The following is a 7,791-nucleotide window of genomic DNA, read 5'->3' as shown; positions in this document are numbered from 1 at the left end:
TTTTTTTTTGAGTCAGGGTCTCGCTCTGTTGCCCAGGCTGGAGTACAGTGGCATGATCGCAGCTCACCACAGCCTCAAACTCCTGGGCTCAAGTGATCCTCCTGCCTCAGCCTCCCAAGTAGCTGAGACTGCTTGGTGCATACCACCATGCCCAGATAAGTTTTGTATTTTTTGTAAAGACCAGGTCTTGCTATGTTGCCCACGCTGGTCTTGAACTCCTGGGCTCAGGCAGTCCTCCCGCCTCAGTCTCCCAAAGTGCTGGGATTACAGGCTTGAGCCACCATGCCCAGCTTTAATTTTTTGACTTTTGTAGAGACGAGGTCCTGCTACGTTGCCCAGGCTGGTCTCAAACTCCTGGGCTCAAGCAATCTTCCTGCCTCCGCCTCCCAAAATGCTGGGATGACAGGTGTGAGCCACCGCACCCAGCCAGAGCTTCTATTTTAAGCACCGTAAGTACAGAAAGCCCTTTGGTTAGTAAGAGGCAGAGCTGACTCCTTTCCTCTGTGGGGAAGGCTGCACTGCTGCTCGGAGCATCCCTTGCATCCCAGCCCGGGGAAACGCCAGGCGCCTGCTGGCCCATGCAGCACCCTGTCCCATGGGGCGTGGCAGCAGAGAAACCCAGGCCTCCTGCCTGCAGCTTGCCTGCAAGACCTCCCTCACCCCCGCCTGCCACTGTGACCCCACATGCCTTGCACGGGGACCCCCAGTGCCCCACAGACCCCGCTTGTCCTGCCCTCCCTCCCTCAGTCCCTGCACATCAGGCCTTGAACAGCCTTTCCCATTCCCTTCTCCTAGCGAAGGTCTCTTTCTGATCTCAGCTAGACAGAGCACACCTCCTCCAGGAAGCCTCTCTGCATCCTCCTCTGGGCTCCCACAAGCCCCTGAGCTCCTCCTGCTCTGACCCTTACTGTGACTGCTGTGTTCTTGTGGGTCTCCTGCTAGGACGGGAGGACCCACAGGCTCTGTTTGCCCACCAGCATGAAACCTGGCCTGGAGGTTTGGTGAACATGTGGGAACTGTCGATGCAGCCTGCCAGGTGACTCTCCCCAGAAACCAGGTATCCGGGGAAGAGCCCAAGAGACCCCCCAGGACTGCTCCAGTGCATGAGACAGGGTGCCTGGGTGGGAGGCTTGTAGTCACTGGGGGCAGGTTTTCAAGGCAAAGGTGATGGATGGGCACCTGTCAGCCAGCCCCATGCAGGGATACAGGGGCAGGCCCGAGGTCTCTGTTCCCATGATCGTGACCACTGCTGTCCCAGGCATGAACCCAACACTAACCTGCTCTCTTCCACTTAACTGTCACCACCACCAACATGCGGAAGCCAGCCCTGGGCTCCCTGTTTCCTGGTGAAAAAACTGAGGCATAGAGAGGTCAGCTGAGGTTTGAGGAACTGGCCCAGTTGAGATTTGAACCCCCAGTCCGACTCTGAGGTCTGGTTCTAACCCCTCACCTAGTCTTCCACTGCCATAGGCTGTGGTCTTCTAACTCTCAACCACCCTGGTGGCGACCCACAAAGAGAAACACACTTTACTTTGTGACACATGAAGCACATGCATCACACACGCGTGTGCACAACTGAAACAAAAGTTTATGATGTAAAATATTCTCACTGTGCTAATGCAACCGATATTTTATTTTCATTCTATTCTATATCATTAAAGAGTTTTAATTTTATTTTTATTTATTTATTTTTTTGAGTCAGGGTCTCACTCTGTCATTCAGGCTGGAGTGCAGTGGCACCATCCCAGCTCACAGCAGCCTCGACCTGCTGGGCTCAGGCAATTCTTCTGCCTCAGCCTTCCAGGAAGCGGAGACTACAAGCATGTGCCACCATGCCCGACTAATTTTTTTTTTCCTTTGGTAGAGACAAGGTCTCACCATGTTGTCCAGGTTGATCTCAAACCGTTGGGCTCAAGCAATCCTCTTGCCTTGGCCTCCCAAAGTGCTGGGATTACAGGTATGAACGATCACACCGGCTAAAGGTTGTTTTAAAAAGCAGTCACTGGGTACCAAAGGGAGGCCCAAACTTTACCTGTCCGATGACCACCTGTATACCTAATCCTAAATTGTACCCCACAGCTTTAAAATAAAAGAAAAAAAATCCTTTTTTTAAAAAAAGGCAGCCATCTAGACTCTGGTGTGGCCATGTTTCCTGGTTTTGGTACCCTTCCCTACTTTGGGAAGGTGAATCTCCTCTCTCTAACTTACTTTTTAAATAAACTATATTTTCCAGTCTAAAAAAAAAAAAAAGGCAGGGCACAGTGGCTCAGCCTGTAATCCCAACACTTTGGGAGGCCAAGGCGAGAGGAATGCCTGAGCCTAGGGGTTCGAGACCAGCCTGGGCAACTTGGTGGGACCTTGGCTCTACAATAAATCAAAGAACAGGCCAGTCATGGTAGAGAGTGCCTGTAGTTTCAGCTACTCGGAAGGCTGAGGTGGAAGGATCATCTGAGCCCAGCAGGTCGAGGCTGTGGTAGCCGTGAGCATGCCATGGCAATCCAGCCTAGGCGACAGAGTGAGACAATAACTCAAAAAAAAAAAAAAAAGCACAACCCAGTGGATAAGTCATTTGATCCAGAGGCTGGGCCTTGTCTGGGGTGCTGTGTGCAGCTGCCACCTCTCTGGGGCACAGGGTGGCAGTCCCAAGTGCTCTCAAGCCACTTCTCTACTGTCCCAAACACAGGACAGCCTCCAGTTCGACTCCCACTGATGCCTAAGACCATGTGATGACACCTCTGTGGGGGCATGCTGACCCTCCCACAGGGGCCATCCTGTGCGGGCAGCTGATTGGGCTCACAGGTACACCCCAGTGCCTGACACACTGCAGTGCCCCCCAGATGACTGAAGGTGCACACCCAGGAAAATGCAGACTTCAGGGTGGCCCGAGCCTGGGCGTGTAACCCTTATGCGAGGAGGGTGACCGAGTCACAAAAGACCCTAAAGGTAGGCAGAAAGGAGATGACATTGAGTTGGGAACACCAACTCCCACCTGAATGTCAGTTGGACTTTTCTTCACATGTCACTGCCTCCAGGAAGCTCTCCCTTACTCCCACACCCTGGAGAGACAGACAGAGAGAAGGGAGAAGTGGCCACAGGAAGTAGATAAAAACAGAGGAAGACCCTAGTTCCTTATGGCTCTGACTCGCCTCGAACCACTTCTCCACTGTCCCTACGCACGGGACAGCCCCCAGCCCCTCTCCTGACTCCCACTGATGCCTAAGACCATGCCACACCCACCACCCCCATCCAGACCCCAGCACCCCTGCAGGTCGTTCCCAGGGAGCCTTGGCTGGTCAGGCCCCGGCCCTGTGCTGTTGAGCCATGGAGACTTCAGGGCTGCTGGAGAGACCACTGTCACCCTGGGGGCTCCGTGCAGGCTACAACAGTCACACTTAATGGACGAGGGGCAGCAGAAGGGGCAAGACAGGCAAGGGACACCGGATTTACACCGTGCGGGTGAAGGAGGGAGGGAAGTGGAGAGAGGGCAGATTGTTCACGGGGCCACCTGTGCCGCCTGCCACTGGGAGGGAAGTGACAAAGGTCACTGTCCTCCAGGAGCTGAGAAAGCCCAGATGCCAGGAGTCAGTGGCTGCCGGGTCCCGGGAGCATCTCCACCCCGGCTCAGACAGGAAGCCTGAGAGCAGCAGATGGGACCCATCTGTGTGTACCCGACACCCACATGGCCCTTCCTCGGGCCAGACAGAGAAAGGGGCTCTACAGGGGAGGGTGGCAAGGTGTCAGGGGTGGGCGCAAGGGTATCCTGCCTGGACACAGCATTTGCAGACCATCCATTAGGTTAGGAAGATGCTTCTCCCTCCACACCACACCTGTGACCTCACGGGCCCTCCATTTGCTGCCTTTTAGCCCTCCTAAAAGATTATAAGGCTTTAAAATAGGTACCATGGTGGCCAGGCGTGATGGTTCATGCCTGTAATCCCATAGGAGGCCGAGGCAGGAGGATTGCTGGAGGCTAAGAGTATGAAACCAGCTCGGGCAACATAGCAAGACCCAATCTTTACAATAAAAAAATAAATTAGCCAGATGTGGTGGTATGCGCCTGTAGTCCAGCTACTCAGGAGGCTGAGGTGGGAGGATCGCCTGAGCCCAAAAATTGGAGGCTGTGGTGAGCTATGACTATGCCACTGCACTCCAGCTTGGCCAGAGAGTGAGACCCTGACTCAAATACAATAAAATAGCTACTTTGGGTGAAGCCCTCAACCCAGGGCTTGGCACAGAACAGGGCCAGCCCCTCCTCTCACCCAGGCTCCCGAGTGCCCAGTGATTGAGCCGGCAGAAGCGGCCTTTGGCTAGGTCAAGCTTGGGAAACTTAATGATTAAACCCAACCTGCGGCTTGAATGCAGCCTCTTCTCCAACCAGAAGGGCACGGGAACCCCCAGGCAGGAGGGAAGGACCTGGAATGTGCTGGTGGGGGAAGGGAGGAAGAGTCCTCCCCAACCCACCCACCCCCTGGAATGCTGCCTCCCCCAGCCCCACCTGCCGACACGATTTCCCCCTTACACAACCCAGGTGAAGGCTACTGGAGCCTGGAGAGAAGGACCGCGTGTCATTAGGAATCAGCCTTGCCCTGCCTGAGGTGTCTCCACCTCCAGTGCCTCAGTCCTCTCAGCTGAAAAACGGAGAACGGCCCCTGACTTTGCAGGACTGACCTGCAACAGGAGAGAAGATGGGTAGGGCACAGCAGGGGCCAAGCAGATGCACACTTCAGTGCAAAGGGCATCCGTCCGAATATGCTGACGGACCTTGCGAGAGCCATCAAGAGGCCTCCCCACATCGGGCATAGAGAAGCTTCCCTCTCTCTGGCATTCCCTTGTTGTATGGTATAGCCTGCCATGCGTGTAGCGGGGCACCCAATATACGTCATCTAGACCACGGCCCGGGAGGCCACTGCGTGGCAGAGTCAGAATGCAGGACTCTGGAGCTCAATAAAGCTGGATTTCTTTTTTGTTTGTTTGTTTGTGAGTCAGACTCTCACTGTCGCCCAGATTGGAGTGCAATGGCATGCTCACGGCCATCGCAGCCTCTACCTGCTGGGCTCAGGGGATCCTTCCACCTCAGCCTTCCAAGTAGCTGGATCCATAGGCATGCACCACCACACCCAGCTAATTTTTTAATTTATTGCAGAGACAAGATCTCGCCATGTTGCCCAGGCTGGTCTCGAATCCCTGGGCTCAGGCAATCTTCTCGCCTCCGCCTCCCAAAGTGTTGTGATTACAGGCATGAGCCACTGTGCCCAGCTAAAGCTGGATTTTAATCCCAGTTCTGCCAAACAGAGGAGCTGTGTGAGCTGGGACAAGCCATCGTGCCTCTCTGAGCTTTGGTTTCTCATCTGTAAAATGGATACACCCACATTGCAGGCCGAGTTACATCCATTCAGTCACCCAACACGTCCTCACTGAACATTCACTACCTGCAAACCACTGCTCCACGTACTGGACATAGGGCAGCAAACAAAATAGAATCTTCTTGAGGGGACAGACAAGCGGCTGACTACGCACACAGCGTGTCACATGGGGACGCACTAAGAAGAAACTCCCAGCAGGTCAAGGAGGTGGGGCACTGGCAGACCACACTGGAGCAGAAGCCCAAAGGAAGCCTGGGGGGACTGTGGGAGGCCCCGCGTGGGGGCGAATGTTCGAAGCAGAGGGCTCAGCAGTGGCGGGAGCCTTGAAGAGCGGCGCGCCTGGCGTGTAAATGAAGCCACATATGCAGGAAGCCTGGCAGGGAATCCAGGTGCTCGGCAAATGCCAGCTCTCTATTTCAAGGCCCGCTGAACGAACCCCACGCATGTGTCCTTTTCCTGAGCACGAAAGCACAGGATTCGACAGGGCACGTCTGCGCCAAGTGCTCTTTCAGCCTGAGATCCAGGCAGCGTCTGGCCCCCACCGTCAGGTTCTGAGCCCCAGCCAGGCACCAGGCTCTGGGGTGGGCAATCAGGGATACAAGATGATCAAGCCAAAGGCTCTGTCCTCAGGGAACCCCCAGGAGAGGCATGGAGACGGCAAGGACAGTGCAGCGTGATCAGACATCGGATGAGCAGGGACTTGGGAAGGATCCGGGCAGCAGAGCAAAGAATGACACTGTGAACAGTCAGGGGAGGCTTCCTGGAGGAGGTGGCAACTGAACTGGCTTTTGAAAGATGGTCCTGACAAGAAAGGATAGCCCAGGTGTGGGAAACATCACAATCTGAACACAGAGGTCTAAAAGACAGCACAGCATGTGCAAGAAACCAATCATAGGCAGGTCGGAAAACAATAAACGGCCCTTCATCTTCTTGGCACCTGCCACTGATCTGGCTCAGGAATTCCAGCTCTGCCCCCTTCCTCAAACGCCACACAAGCTCCAAGCCCCAGAGGAGAATGCATTTCCCATAGGGAGGCACGGCCAATCTTCACTTGCGGTCTGGGGGCCAAGAAGGATACATGTCCAGTTATATTTAGGCCACCTGACATGTGCCGGTCCCCTCACCCACCCAAGGCTGACCCACAGGTGGCAGAACGGCTTCTTACTAGAACGGCATACACATTTCTTAACGAAGAACTCCAACAAAGGGGCCTGTGCACAGGTACCTCAGCCCAGCGCCTTGGTGGCTAGGACGTTTGCTGTGTGCCTGCCCATGTCCCAAACACCTCCTGACCATTGGATGGGGTGATCCCCATCCGGGAAATGGCCACGTCCACAGGAGGCCTTACCCTCCAGATAGCAGACCTGGGTTCTAGTCCCACCTCTGCCACAGACTAGCTGGTGCCTCCACCCCCTTGAGAATCTGAAGGCTTGAGTGCAGTTGCCCTAAAGTTGCCCCGAGGCTTATAAAGCCGGAGGCGGCCCCTTTGCCTCGAGCTGGCCTTGGATGCAGGCTGGCACCACCCATGTCAACCCCCTCCAGGGGAAGAAACAATTATTTTTGATAACTGCATGTCATGCCTAGGAGAGAAGGGCTATGCAGGAGTGTTAGTGCTTCCTCAGCCAGCCAAGCCTTTGTGCTTTAAACACACACACACACACACACACACACACACACACCTCTGCCTTTTGCCCAAAGAATGCTACAAAGACCCCACCTAAAGGCAAAATACTTGGGAACTGGGGGAGGGCACCCAGACACGTCCCTGGCCAGATTCTCCCACCACTAGCTGTGTGACCTTGGCTGAGTCATTTCCCCCTTCTCTGGGCCTCAATTTCTTCATTTGTAAGACTGGGATGCACATCTTTATCGCGAAGCTTCTTTGCATACCGAGCTGGGGTATGCAAAACGCCGGCACAGAGCCTCCGCGCGCCCGCGCGCTGATCACCCATAATCACCAGGTATTTTCCAGTAAGGCCTCCCTCCTCCCACCCCACCGCCCCCTCCGGATCCCCTTACTCCGCTCCCGGAAATTCTGAGGTGGCTTTACCTAGGGGGCGATGCGTTCTGCAGCAGCGACTCTGAGGGGACTGAAGAGCCCCCAGCTGAGTGGACACCAGAGGGGGGCGCAGCCCGGGTGCGCGTGGGAACGTGGCCAGGGCAAGACAGCATGTGCCGCGGGGGCGCTGGGAGGTACCCCTGCGAGCACCCCTATTCTCGCTGTGCTGTCTCTGGCACCACGGTCGGCTCCCGGCCGTCGGAAGCCAGGGCGAGACCAGCTCCAGCCACCCCCCGGGTTACACCCGGTTCGCTCTCCGGCGCCCTCGGGCTGGAACAAAGGCGAGGGGGCGCGCGGCATCGCCCCAGCAGCCGTTTCGCGCATCTGGCTGAGCCCGGGGGAATGAGGACGGGGGTCCCCAAGGTAACC

This window comes from Carlito syrichta, unplaced genomic scaffold, assembly GCF_000164805.1.
Source record: "Carlito syrichta isolate Samal-C Ts95f unplaced genomic scaffold, Tarsius_syrichta-2.0.1 Scaffold301812, whole genome shotgun sequence".
Classification (NCBI taxonomy): Eukaryota; Metazoa; Chordata; class Mammalia; order Primates; family Tarsiidae; genus Carlito; species Carlito syrichta.
The sequence above is the reverse complement of the archived record's forward strand: the minus strand, read 5'-3'. Positions refer to the sequence as shown.